The sequence below is a fragment of the Eleutherodactylus coqui genome, chromosome 8 (assembly GCF_035609145.1).
Source record: "Eleutherodactylus coqui strain aEleCoq1 chromosome 8, aEleCoq1.hap1, whole genome shotgun sequence".
Lineage (NCBI taxonomy): Eukaryota > Metazoa > Chordata > Amphibia > Anura > Eleutherodactylidae > Eleutherodactylus > Eleutherodactylus coqui.
Window position 1 is genome coordinate 78655096 of NC_089844.1, and position 15503 is coordinate 78670598.

Below are 15503 nucleotides of genomic sequence, written 5' to 3' on the forward strand. Positions count from 1 at the left end.
CCCCTCGTGCTGCTTACAAGAATATTGGAGCTAATGTAATACACTGTTGCAGCTACCCATTATCCTCTGCTGCATAAAATACCAACTCATTAGAATTACAACATCCACATCTAGTAGCGGTATGCTTAAATATCAAAAATAGCTATTCAAAAATCAGATCCCAAAAGACCCTACCATGCCAAAAAGACAAAGGAAGACCGGATGGAATACAAAAAAATAGCTTTATTGAAAACTTTATCAGAGGAAAAGACATAACCCTGAATACAAGAGGACTGTTATGCACTGTGTAAAGAAAATTCATCAGATATCCCTAATTGCGAATCACTCCATAGACCCAGAACATCCGCAGCATCCGGACCAACTCCCTTCATCCTAATAGGAAAAAAAAAGAGACAGCATATTAAAAACACAAATAACCCTTATAATATACATACAAAACCTAGCATAAAAATGCTTTATTGTCTAAAAACCTATAAAATAATAGGTAAAGGTCCAGAACTACTCACCCAATATCCCACTATAATACTCTCAAAAATCAGGTACAGCGTTGTACTCAAGGTTGAGTCTCCTGGGGTGCAACGTGTCCAACTCATGTATTCACTTCAATTCTAGAAAGCCCAGCTTATTTTCCCTTTCCCCGGCCCTCAGAGCAATAGGTACACTGTCAATAACCCGAAACCTCAGCTGACTGACGGTGTATCCTGCTTCCACCAAATGTTTGGCTACCGGTAAATCGATTTTCTTAGTTCGAATTGTGCTTTTATGGTTGGTAACGCTCACCTTGACCTCAGTAGTCGTTTCTTCCACATATAACAGCCTACAAGGGCAACTGATAAGATGTATTATATATGAAGAGCGACATGAGAATCTACGTTTAATGTGATAAACCTTCCCAGACCTTGGATGTGAAAACCGATCACGCCTAAGAATATTGTGGCAACACAACACAACCCATGCAAGGGAAGCAGCCTTTATTGTCACAAACCTGTGCCACTTGATGTTCCCATGCAGATGGTCTCCTTGAGGTAAACACAGTCATAGCCCTCAGATTTTGCCCCCTTCTGTAAGCCATTAGGGGACGCTCCCTGAATTTCAGGATGGCTCTGCGCTAGAATAGGCCAATGTTTGTTAATGATTTGGGCGACCCGCCCACTGTACCTCCCATAGGTGGTGACGAATGGCAATCGGGTTCCCTTCTCTTTTCATGGCATCACTTGCAATAATGAGTCCCAATCCTTGGCAAGTGCCCTAACCTTGAGATCATCGAGATCACATGGGTATCCTCTCTTATGAAATTTGGCACACATCTCTCTCAGGTGATCATCAGCGAGATCCTCCTCAACTATTCTCCTCACCCTCAAGAGCTGGCTCCACAGTAGAGAAGCTCACATCCTGGGTGGGTGACAACTAGTGAAGGACAAGAGACCATTCCTGTCTGTGCGTTTGGTAAACAGATCTACATCTATCACCAGACCTCGAAACCATGACATCCAGGAACTGTATCTGATGCTGTGAACACGTCAGATGAACTACACATTAGGAAGCAGATTGTTAATCTCATCATGGAAAGCATGTAGCGCACTTTCAGTGCCTTTCCATATGAAAAAGATATCATCAATATACCCCCACCAAACCTGGACTGAAGTCCAGGATGGGGAGGTGTAAATTGATGTCTCCTCTACTTGGTCCATGAATACTTGACAAAGGCCTGCAGAGGGCCGAAACGTTGCTGTGTTGAACAAAATAAAGATGCATCTGATGTGAAAGTTCTTTTAGCAAGTTTCTCGTGTGCTGCTTGCATATAAGTTTGTTTTGCTTCTACCATATGGGTTTCTTTTAGCTTTCCTCTGGATCAACCTTGGGGGATAATAGGCTGAACTGGATGGACATACTGTATGTCTTTCTTCGGCCTTATATATACTGTAGCAACACGGGGGTTAATTCGCTCACATCAAAGGTAGACACCAATGGGTTAAACTCCAAATTCTGATTTATTTTCACAATTCTCAGCAATAGCAGCTTGCTTCAGCACAGCACTTTATACACATAAACGTAAATGTCCTTTTACTTCAAGGTTTTAATAAACAGTCCAACTGTGGTTCTCACCCACTCTCCAGGGCAGCTTCGTACAGTTGTCTTCAGGACTCACTCTGTTTTCCCTCAGGACGGTTTCACTCCAACATTCCTGAGACACACGAACAGTCTCTGCAGCATCCAGGTCTCTCTCCAGACCTTTTGCTCCCAGGGACAGAGCTCCCCAAGCGTCCCGCCAGGGCAATGTCTCTCCACCTGGTCACAGCATCTCTCTCTGCTTGCAACAGGAGTCAGGTTGACCAGAAGTCTAGTCGCAACACAAGTCTGATTCTCCCAGACACACACACACACACACCTCTGACTGCAGCAGGAACAAAAACCCTTATCCTCCTTACTGACCACTCCAATGGGTGTTTTCCCCTTGTCTCAGACACCAGACTGACTGTCTGTTGCCCCTTACAGGCCACTCTGCAGTGCACCCCTACAATACTATGTTCCTATTATTGTTGTTACGATCATGTGGGCTAACTAAGCACAGGGCCCACACGATCGTGACGAAAAAGGGACAGAGCACACAGGATTTCACATGGATCTCAGGCAACTGACCCTGTGCTACAAGGAGGGGGGGGGGGGGGGAATGGAGGTTGCCCTACCTAAGGGGGGCCATCGCCCCAATAGGAGGGCAGACCAGCGGTTTTCAAAACTGGGCCATAGCTGATCCTAGGAGCCACGCACCAGAACAGGGCCCATTCACATGCCAAGAACAGAACAGGATACACAGCATACAAAATGCTACCACTAGTAACAGATGATAAGCTGAATATAAATACCAGGTATTAGTTGACATTTTGTACAAAACATGAAAGCTAGCAGGCCACTTCACAGCTCCTGGTTATACTGCTAGCCCCTAAACTAACCAGGAGTCCAGCAGAATCGGACACTCTTCACACAGAATGCTGCAACAGGACAGGACACAGATTGCAGGTCATACAGCAAGCAAACACAATACTGACAAAATTTAAACCTACAAACAGAAGTGAACCAGGAAGACACAGATCACACAGCAAGCTTGCATCAGGAACAGGACAGATCACAGGGCACACAGCAAGCTGACAGAAAACTGACAGGAAAGAAACATACAAATGGACATGAACCAGCAGGTCACAGATGACACAGCAAGCTTGCAACAGGACAGACAACCAGGGCACAGACTCTACCAGCAGCTCACATGAACACAGATGAAACTCACAGCAAGTCTATGTGTCCTCATACCAGGGGGGATAGACAGTCAACCACAGAGCTGACCTAGGGGACTGTGTCAGGGAACCACCAACTGACACACTGGAAGCAGAGAGCCACAACAGACCTACTTGCAAACACAGATCAGAGTGGGAACAAGCTGAACATGACTGATAACAAGTTACAGAAGTAACATGACTGCTCACCCTGGGACCCAGCCAGCAACTGACCCGGAGCTGGGTTTATATGTGAGCACAGACCCAGGAGATTGGCTAGCAGGAAGTACCACACCCAGCCAGCTCAATTATCCCTGAACCACTTGTACAGCTGTGCTGCTAGAAGTACATAGTACGGGTGCATTCACACGAACATATATCGGCTCGGTTTTCACGCCGAGCCGATATACGTCGTCCTCATCTGCAGGGGGGGAGGATGGAAGAGCCAGGAGCAGGAACTGAGCTCCCGCCCCCTCTCTGCCTTCTCTCCTCCCCTCTGCACTATTTGCAATGGGGAGAGGCGGGACGGGGACGGGGCTAATTCTCGGAACTTAGCCCCACACCCGTCCCACCTTCTTGCATTGCAAATAGTGCAGATGGGCGGAGAGGGGGTGGAGAGGAGGCAGAAAGGGGGCGGGAGCTCAGTTCCTGCTCCTGTCTCTTCCATCCTCCCTCCCCTGCAGATGAAGACAACGTATATCGGCTCGGCGTAAAAACCAAGCCGATATACGTTCGTGTGAATCCAGCCTACAACAGCACATCCTGACAATTATTAGTTTTGCGTGCTAAATTATTGTTACAAGGTAATTTGGTCTGTTGATGGCAGAGTTGTGATCCCTGAGGGCGCATAGTATCTATCTCCTCTATTTGGGGCTAATTGTATGCTTGTATGTACCCTGTCTTCTATTTTTGTATTTTGTATTTAGATTCAGTGGTATGTGTTTCAGTCCTTTCACTTCTGTTTCCCCATAATGCTATTGTCATTATTATCACTTTGCAAGTCTTTATATCCCCTTTCCTTCTTCTCTGTTAGCAGCCACAGCTAATTAGGGTTTTCTAAGTGCAGATTGGCATCAGGGTTGCCCTTTTCAGGGCAAATCCTCCAGTGAGACATGGAGTTTCTAGGAAACAATAAGGTTAGTTTTCCCTTTTTTATATTTTCAGAACTCTTTTTTTTTAGGCTGGATTCAGACGACCGTATATCGGCTGGGTTTTCACGCCGAGCCGATATACGGTGTCCTCATCTGCACGGGGGGGGGATGGAAGAGCCAGGAGCAGAAACTGAGCTCCCGCCCCCTCTCTGCCTCCTCTCCACCTCCTGTCCGCCCCTCTCCACTATTTGCAATAATAGGAGGTGGGGCGGGGCTAAGTGGCGAGAATTAGCCCCGCCCCCGTTCTGTCTCTCCCCATTGCAAATAGTGCAGAGGGGCGGAGAGGAGGCAGAGAGGGGGCGGGAGCTCAGAGCACTGCTCCTGGCTCTTCCAGGCTCCCCCCTGCAGAGAGAGACGACATATATCGGCTGGGCGTGAAAACCCAGCCTTATATTGATGCTAATAAAAGTTACATTTTAGCCATTTCTGTAACAGTTTAACCAGAGTGGAGCAAATAACAGGATCAGCTTCTCCTGGGATAGATAAGAACTTTATAGGGGAAATACGTATATAACACTGAACAATAAGTAGGAGAAACAAAGCTTTTATTTCAAAATTTATGATAGACATGCGTTTCAATTTTTTTTTTGGATCAAGAAACAGAATCCGGCCATTTTACACAATCGCTCAGATTCCCGCATCCATTCATTCACTTCTCATTTGTCATTCAGTTTAAGCATGCATAAAACTGAGCGATGGGATTGTACCATAAAAATAGACAGTCATTCATTTATAATCCTTCTCCTGCTTCGCCTCCATTCACTCAGCGATGCTCGTTCCTGTGTAAGGGGGCATTCAGACGACCGTATATCGGATCGGTTTTCACGCCCAGCCGATATACGTCGTCCTCATCTGCAGGGGAGGGAGGATGGAAGAGCCAGGAGCAGGAACTGAGCTCCTGCCCCCTCTCTGCCTCCTCTCCACCCCATCTCCACCCCTCTGCACTATTTGCAATGAAAGGAGGCAGGACAGGGGCGGGGCTAAGTTTCAAGAATTAGCCCCAACCCCGTCCCGCCTCTCCCCATTGCAAATAGTGCAGAGGGGCAGAGAGGAGGCAGAAAGGGGGTGGGAGCTCAGACCACTGCTCCTGGCTCTTCCAGGCTCCCCCCCCTGCAGAGAGAGACGAGGTATATTGGCTGGGCATGAGAACCGAGCCCATATACGTTCGTGTGAATCCAGCCTAAAAGTGCAGGAACAATCATCACTGGACGGCTGTTGGGCATCTACGCCGGACAGGTTGTCGCATGTACAAGCACCCTCAGCTTCCCCTGGGATAGTTAGGAACTATTAAGTAATGAGAACACAGTGGACTCCAGTGCTTTGGTATAAAAATATAGATTTTATTTACACTATTTACAAATAAAAAAAGAAAAATCTTATTTACATTATCTACAAATAAATACAATGTATAAATTAGTAAGCATAAATATTTAGAATATATAACTAAAAATAACTACTAAAAAATGAACTAAATATATAAATATAACTATAACTACATAATAAAAATACATAAATTAAGGAAAAAGTATAAATTATTAAAACGTGGGATGAAGGCAGCAGGTAGAACATGGTGGTAGGTAGTTGTGGCTAATGGTATTTTTTCATAGCGGGTGTTAGCTGGTGGTGCTGTAATTGTTGGTGGCTGGTAATAGTTCCAGCGGTGGCTGGGGAAGACTGGTGTAAGCCTGATGCTGGTTTGCAGTTCTTGTTGATTACTGCTGGTGTTTGATTACAGAAGGTGGTGACTGCTGGTAACAGTTTTAATACAATCGTGGCAGCTAGTGGTAGTAAAGATGATGGATGATGACTGATGTGGTTTACAGGTCTTGGCGACGGTTGGTGGTGTCTGATGGCAGATGTTAATTACTGGTGGTAGCAATTTCTTATATGGTTGTAGCAGCTGGTAGTACTGAAACTGATGGATGATGCCTGATCTGGATTACGATTCTTGTTGATGGCTGGTGGTGATTGATGGCAAATGTTGATGACTGACAAAACCAATTTTATCATATATCTGTAGCAGCTGGTGGTGTTAAAAGTGATGGAAGATGAATGATGGTGCTTTACAGTTTTTGTTGATGGCTGCTGATGTTTGATGGCAGATATTGAAGACTGATGGTAAAAAATTCTCATATGTTCATAGCAGTGGTATGTGGTAAAGGTGATGGAAGATGACTGATGATGTTTTATGGCTCTTTTTGGTGGTGGTGGGTTTTGATGGCAGATAGTGGTCATTTCTTATATGATCTTGATAGATGGTGGTGGTAAAAGTGACGGGTGGTGACTGGTTGTAACAAGGTTCCATGAAGTCATGGCAGCTCTTTTTGGTGTTTGGTGGTGTTTTAATAGTAGATGGTGGTAATTTCTTATATCATCATGGCAGATGGTGGTGGTAAAGGTGATTTACGTGGCGGAAATCCGTTCGTGGGAAGGAGGCCTTATTTACACTATTTACAAATAAAAAAATATATAATTATAAAAATAGAAATCTTACTTACACTATCTACACTATTTATAAATTAATGTACATAAATTAATAAGCAGAAATATTAAGAATATATAACTTAAAATAAATACTAAAAATGAACTAAATACAAAAATATAACTATAACTACATAATAAATATAAGAAAAAAATGTAAATAAAACACAGGATGGATGTAGCAGGTGGAACATGGTGGCAGGTAGTGGGGGCTCTTGTTTTTTTGCCCATAGCGGTCGTCGGCTGGTGGTTCTGTATTTGTTGGCGGCTGGTGGGTTTTAGTATTGGTGGCGGCTGGTGGAAATAGATGGAAGTCTGATGTTGTTTGCTGTTCTTGTTTAGGACTGGTGGTATATAATGGTAGAAGTTCGTGGCTGGTGGTAATGGTTTTTCTTAAAATCATGGCAGCTCTTTTTGGTGGTGGTGGTGTTACATACCAGATAGGGGAAATTTCTCATGGTGGATTGTGGTGGTAAATGTAAGGGGTGGTGATGGGTAACCTTCCCCCTAGTGTTTTGGGGAAGTCACCACCTGCAACAAGAAAGCATTGTAAAGACTATTTAGAGAAAACATCATTCACTACAGATATATATATATATATATATATATATATATATATATATATATTTAGGATTCTCTATAACATTTCTGACCCCTGTGATGTCTTGGTTCTTGTTACATTGTGTGGCAGTAGATGTTATCTTATGTGATCCCAATCAGACATGACTTGTTATTAAGGCTCAATTTTATATATGATTGTAGCAGCTGGTGGTGCTAAAGGTGATGGATGATGACTGATGTGGATGATGATTCTTGGTGACGGCTGATGTTTGATGGCAGATGTTGATGACTGGTGGTAGCAATTTCTAATATGGTTGTAGCAGCTGGTTGTGGTAAAGGTGATGACAGATAAATAATGGTGGTTTATGGTTTTTGTCGATGGCTGGTGGTTGATGGTGGATATTGATGACTGGTGGTAACAGTTTCTCCTATGTTCATAGCAGCAGGTTGTGGTAAATGTGATGGAAGATGACTGATAATGTTTTATGGCTCTTTTTGATGGTTGGTGGTGTTTGATGGCAGATGTTGATGACTGGGGTAACAATTTCTCATATGGTCATGGCAGATGGTGGTAGTAAAGGTGACGGGTGGTGACTGATGGTAACAGTTTTTCATAATGTCATGGCAGCTATTTTTTTTGGTGGTGGTGTTACATAGCAGATGGTGATATTTTCTCATGGCGGATGATGATGGTAAAGGTGAGGCCTGGTGACGGGTGACCTTCCCCCTGGTGTTTTGGGGAAGTCACCACCTGGAACAAGAAAACATTTTAAAGACAATTTAGACATCATTCACTACAGATACATATATATATATTTATGATCCTCCATAACATTTCTGACCCCTGTGATGTCTTGGTTCTTGTTACACTGTGTGGCATTAGATGTTATCTTATGTGATTCCAAACAGACATGACTTGTTATTAATGCTCAATCTGGGCATCGTGGAAGCTAGTGGTAGTAAAGATGATGGATGATGACTGATGTGGTTTACGGGTCTTGGCGACGGTTGGTGGTGTCTGATGGCAGATATTAATTACTGGTGGTAGCAATTTCTTATATGGTCGTAGCAGCTGGTGGTACTGAAGCTGATGGATGATGCCTGATCTGGATTACGATTCTTGTTGATGGCTGGTGGTGTTTCATGGCAAATGTTGATGACTGGCAAAACCAATTTTATCATATGGCTGTAGCAGCTGGTGCTGTTAAAGGTGATGGAAGATGAATGATGGTGGCTTACAGTTTTTTTTGATGGCTGGTGATGTTTGATGGCAGATATTGAAGACTGATGGTAAAAATTTCTCATATGTTCATAGCAGCGGGATGTGGTAAAGGTGATGGAAGATGACTGATGATGTTTTATGGCTCTTTTTGGTGGTGGTGGGTTTTGATGGCAGATAGTGGTCATTTCTTATATGATCTTGATAGATGGTGGTGGTAAAGGTGACGGGTGGTGACTGGTTGTAACAAGTTTCCATGAAGTCATGGCAGCTCTTTTTGGTGTTTGGTGGTGTTTTAATAGTAGATGGTGGTAATTTCTTATATCATCATGGCAGATGGTGGTGGTAAAGGTGACGGGTGGGGACTGGTGATTTTATCTATACTATTTACAAATAAAAAAAATAAATATATAATAAAAATCTTATCTACACTATTTACAAATAAAAAAATATATAATTATAAACATAGAAATCTTACACTATCTACATTATTTACAAATTAATATACATCAATTAATAAGCATAAATATTAAGAATATATAACTTAAAATAAATACTAAAAAATGAACTAAATACAAACATATAACTATAACTACATAATAAATATAAGAAAAAAATATAAATAAATAAAACACAGGATGGATGTAGCAGATAGCGGGGGCTTATGTTTTTTAGCGGGTGTCGGCTGGTGGTTCGGTATTTGTTGGCGGCTGGTGGGTTTTAGTATTGGCGGCGGCTGGTGGTGATAGATGGAAGTCTGATGCTGTTTGCTGTTCTTGTTTAGGACTGGTGGTATATAATGGCAGAAGTTCGCGGCTGGTGGTAATGGTTTTTCTTAAAATCATAGCAGCTCTTTTTGTTGGTGGTGGTGTTACATAGCAGATGGTGGTCATTTCTCATGACGGATAGTGATGGTAAAGGTGAGGGGTGGTGACTGGTGACCTGCCCCCTAATGTTTTGGGAAGTCACCACCTGCAACAAGAAAACATTTTAAAGACAATTTAGACATCATTCACTACCGATATATATTTATGATCCTCCATAACATTTCTGACCCCTGTGATGTCTTGGTTCTTGCTACACTGTGTGGCATTAGATGTTATCTTATGTGATTCCAAACAGACATGACTTGTTATTAAGGCTCAATCTGGGCATTGTGGCAGCTGGTGGTAGTAAAGATGATGGGTGATGACTGATGTGGTTTACAGGTCTTGGCGACGGCTGGTGGTGTTTAATGGCAGATACTAATGCCTGGTGGTAGCAATTTCTCATATGTTCATTGCAGCTTGTGGTGGTAAAGTTGATGGATGATGACTGATGTGGATGATGATTCTTGGTGACGGCTGATGTTTGGTGGCAGATGTTGATGACTGGTGGTAGCAATTTCTAATATGGTTGTAGCAGCTGGTTGTGGTGAAGGTGATGACGGATAAATAATGGCGGTTTATGGTTTTTGTCGATGGGTGGTGGTTGTTGGTAGATATTGATGACTGGTGGTAACAGTTTCTCAAATGTTCATAGCAGCAGGTTGTGGTAAATGTGATGGAAGATGACTGATGATGTTTTATGGCTCTTTTTGATGGTTGGTGGTGTTTGATTACAGATGTTGATGACTGGTGGTAACAATTTCTTATATGGTCATGGCAGATGGTGGTGGTAAAGGTGACAGGTGGTGACTGATGGTAACAGTTTTTCATAATGTCAATGCAGCTATTTTTGTTGGCGATGGTGTTACATAGCAGATGGTGATATTTTCTCATGGCGGATGGTGATGGTAAAGGTGAGGGGTGGTGACGGGTTACCTTCCCCCTGGTGTTTTGGGGAAGTCACCACCTGAAACAAGAAAACATTTTAAAGACAATTTAGACATCATTCACTACAGATATATATTTATGATCCTCCATAACATTTCTGGCCCCTGTGATGTCTTGGGTCTTGTTACACTGTGTGGCATTAGATGTTATCTTATGTGATCTCAAACAGACATGACTTGTTATTAATGCTCAGTCTGGGCATTGTGGCAGCTAGTGGTAGTAAAGATAATGGATGATGACTGATGTGGTTTACGGGTCTTGGCGACGGTTGGTGGTGTCTGATGGCAGATATTAATTACTGGTGGTAGCAATTTCTTATATGGTCGTAGCAGCTGGTGGTACTGAAGCTGATGGATGATGCCTGATCTGGATTACGATTCTTGTTGATGGCTGGTGGTGATTGATGGCAAATGTTGATGACTGACAAAAGCAATTTTATCATATGGCTGTAGCAGCTGGTGGTGTTAAAGGTGATGGAAGATGAATGATGGTGGTTTACAGTTTTTGTTGATGGCTGGTGATGTTTGATGGCAGATATTGAAAACTGATGGTAAAATTTTCTCATATGTTCATAGCAGCGGGATGTGGTAAAGGCGATGGAAGATGACTGATGATGTTTTATGGCTCTTTTTGGTGGTGGTGGGTTTTGATGGCAGATAGTGGTCATTTCTTATATAATCTTGATAGATGGTGGTGGTAAAGGTGACGGGTGGTGACTGGTTGTAACAAGTTTCCATGAAGTCATGGCAGCTCTTTTTGGTGTTTGGTGGTGTTTTAATAGTAGATGGTGGTAATTTCTTATATCATCATGGCAGATGGTGGTGGTAAAGGTGACGGGTGGGGACTGGTGATTTTATCTATACTATTTACAAATAAAAAAAATAAATATATAATAAAAATCTTATTTACACTATTTACAAATAAAAAATATATAATTATAGAAATAGAAATCTTACTTACACTATCTACATTATTTACAAATTAATATACATCAATTAATAAGCATAAATATTAAGAATATATAACTTAAAATAAATACTAAAAAATGAACTAAATACAAACATATAACTATAACTACATAATACATATAAATATAAGAAAAAAATGTAAATAAAACACAGGATGGATGTAGCAGATGGAACATGGTGGCAGGTAGTGGGGGCTTATGTTTTTTTGCCCATAGCGGTTGTCGGCTGGTGGTTCTGTATTTGTTGGCGGCTGGTGGGTTTTAGTATTGGCGGCTGGTGGGTTTTAGTATTGGCGTCGGCTGGTGGTAATAGATGAAAGTCTGATGCTGTTTGCTGTTCTTGTTGTGATTGGTGGTATATAATGGCAGAAGTTCGTGGCTGGTGGTAATGGTTTTTCTTAAAATCATGGCAGCTCTTTTTGGTGGTGGTGGTGTTACATAGCAGATAGGTGTAATTTCTCATGGTGGATTGTGGTGGTATATGTAAGGGGTGGTGACTGGTGACCTTCCCTCTGGTGTTTTGGGGAAGTCATCACCTGCAACAAGAAAACATTGTAAAGACTATTTAGAGAAAACATCATTCACTACAGATATATATATATTTAGGATTTTCTATAACATTTCTCACCCCTGTGATGTCTTGGTTCTTGTTACATTGTGTGGCAATAGATGTTATCTTATGTGATCCCAGACAGACATGACTTGTTATTAAGGCTCAATTTTATATATGATTGTAGCAGCTGGTGGTGCTAAAGGTGATGGATGATGACTGATGTGGATGATGATTCTTGGTGACGGCTGATGTTTGGCAGATGTTGATGACTGGTGGTAGCAATTTCTAATATGGTTGTAGCAGCTGGTTATTGTAAATGTGATGGAAGATGACTGATGATGTTTTATGGCTCTTTTTGATGGTTGGTGGTGTTTGATGGCAGATGACTGGGGTAACAATTTCTTATATGGTCATGGCAGATGGTGGTGGTAAAGGTGACGGGTGGTGACTGATGGTAACAGTTTTTTATAAAATCATGGCAGCTATTTTTTTTGGCGGTGGTGTTACATAGCAGATGGTGGTCATTTCTTATGGCGGATGGTGGTGGTAACGGTGAGGGGTGGTGACGGGTGACCTTCCCCCTGGTGTTTTGGGGAAGTCACCACCTGGAACAAGAAAACATTTTAAAGTCAATTAAGTCATCATTAACTACAAATATATATTTAGGATTCTCTATAACATTTCTGACCCCTGTGATGTCTTGGTTCTTGTTACTCTGTGTGGACTCTAAAACGTAGCCAGGGTGGTTGGCTTGCTGCTGCTCTATCTTTTTATTATTTTGATCTCTCTGCTCTTTAGTACTATCTTATAGGATATTTATCCTCTGTTGAATGACAAAGTCTATTAGGGCTATTCATTAGAAAAACTAAAGTTGTGCAGATAGTTAGTACCTAGTAAATCTTTAATGTGAAGCTTAAAACAGTACCTTAAGGGCTTCACAAACCATAGAGACCAGCAAGCTATTGACTTAGACTATAGATAATGTGTGTATGATTTCCACGTAGCACTGTCTCTCTAACCATTTGAGACTTTGTCTACATGGCTATGACTGAATATGTTGGATCTGACCACTATATTGAGAAGTCAGTTTTAATCTTAGGAGATGAAATTTACATCTATTTATGGCAACTATAGATCATCATTTCATGTATACTAACAATCAAGAAATATAATCGCATCAAGTGGGATATATCGTCCTTTATTATAAGGACGTTCCTTTTGTTGCCTTTGGGAGATATCCCAAGAGAGTGGCATCCACACGCCTCAGAACTCTCTGGGATTTTAGTCGATAGATAAATTCTCCCCCTCTCTTTTTTTGTATAATGTGTGTCAGTTTGTGTCCAAATATTTGGTTTAAATTTTAATTACTTTATTAAAGGTTACGTTTTGGAGTCCTAACAGTGAAGAATTCTTTGATATAATTTGGACTATACTTGCCCCAGTGAAACCTTGTTACACTGTGTGGCATTAGATGTTATCGTATGTGATCCCAATCAGACATGACTTGTTATTAATGCTCAATCTGGGCTATTTGTGAATGTGCTGTGTGCAGTAATGTCACTATATCCCCCTGAAGTAATGACTGAGGGCCTTTTTACAGGGAACGATTCTTGCTGGAGTCTGAAATATAATAGTTCAGTGTAAATGCCGGCAGCGACTGAATGATGAATAATAATTAATTCTTTATTCAGTTTCTGCAGCCATAAAAATCAAACGACCAGTCTGTGTAAACAGGCAGTCCTTCATCTATGAACGACTGCCTGTTTACTGTGAATGAAGGTGGGCGACCAGAAGCGACCGCTGACCCATCCGCCTCCATTCACTGAGCGATCATTGCTCCTGTGTGAAAGCATAGGAGGGATTATCACTTCCTGTTTGTCATTCAGTTTAAGCATTCATAAAACTCATTGATGGATTGTACTGTAAATCACAGGAAACAGCAGCACTCACCAATAAACCAAAATATGGCGGAGCAGATTTTTTAGGGAGATGCTAGCCTCTAATAGGATCGGACCCCTCAGTGCATTCTAAGTAGTAGAAAGTGGGTAGCATCAACAATGTGTAATGTACAAAAAATAAGAAACCTTATTCCCCAAGATCCATAGCAGCGCCGTTTTGACCCCACAGGGGTCTGGTGGGGTTGTAATGTCACTGCTTTGGACATTGGGGAATAAAGTTTCTTACTTTTTGTACATTCCGCATTGTGGATGCTACCTACCTTCTACTACTTGGATTGTACCGTAACAATAGGCAGCCATTCATTTATAATCCTCCTCCTGCTCCGCCTCCATTCACTCAGCGATGCTCGATCCTGTGTAAAAGCGCAGGAACAATCATCACTGGACGGCTGTTGGGCATCTACGCCGGACAGGTGGTCGCATGTACAAGCACCCTCAGCTTTTCCTGGGATAGTTAAGAACTGTTAGGCACTATCCTGCGGCGGATCTCCGCCGCCCCGGGAGCAGGAGCCGGCAGACAAATCTCTGCCGGTCAGCCTATCTGACCGATAGGCTGACCGCGGAGAATCGCAGCGATTCTCTGCTCGTGGATAGGGGGGAAGTGCTTTCCATACCAACGCTATGGAAAGTTTTAGACGGCGTGATTTGCTGGTAATTTACTGCCGGCAAAATCGCGTCCATGGACAGGGGGTCTTAAGTAATGAGAACACAGTGGACTCCAATGCTTTGGTATAAAAGTATAGATTTTATCTACACTATTTCCAAAAAATATATATAATTATAGAAATAAAAATCTTATTTACACTATTTACAAATAAATATACATAAATTAATAAGCATAAATATCAAGAATATATAAGTTTTAATATAAATAATAAAAATAGGACTCAATACAAAAATCTAACTGTAACTACATAATAAATATAAGAAAAAAATATAAATAAATAAAACATGGGATGAATGCAGCAGGTAGTGGTGGCTAATGGTTTTTTGCCCATATCTGGTGTCGGCTGGTGGTCTGTATTTGCTGGTGGCTGGTAATAGTATCGGCGGTGGCTGGTGGAGAAAGGTGGAAGTTTGATGATGGTCTGCTGTTCTTGTTGATTGGTGGTATTTAATGATCCAAGTTCACGACTGATGGTAACAGGTTTTGGCGGTGGTGTTTCATGGCAGATGGTTGTCATTTCTTATGGAGGATGGTGATGGTAACCGTGAGGGGTGGTGACTGGTGACCTTTCCCCTGATGTTTTGGGGAAGTCACCACCTGCAACAAGAAAACATTTTAAAGACAATTTAGACATCATTCACTACAGATATATATATATATATATTTATGATTCTCTATAACATTTCTGACCCCTGTGATGTCTTGGTTCTTGTTACACTGTGTGGCATTAGATATTATCTTATGTGATCCCAAACAGACATGACTTGTTATTAAGGCTCAATCTGGGCTATTTGTGAATGTGCTGTGTGCAGTAATGTCACTATATCCCCCTGAAGTAATGACTGAGGGCCTTTTTACAGGGA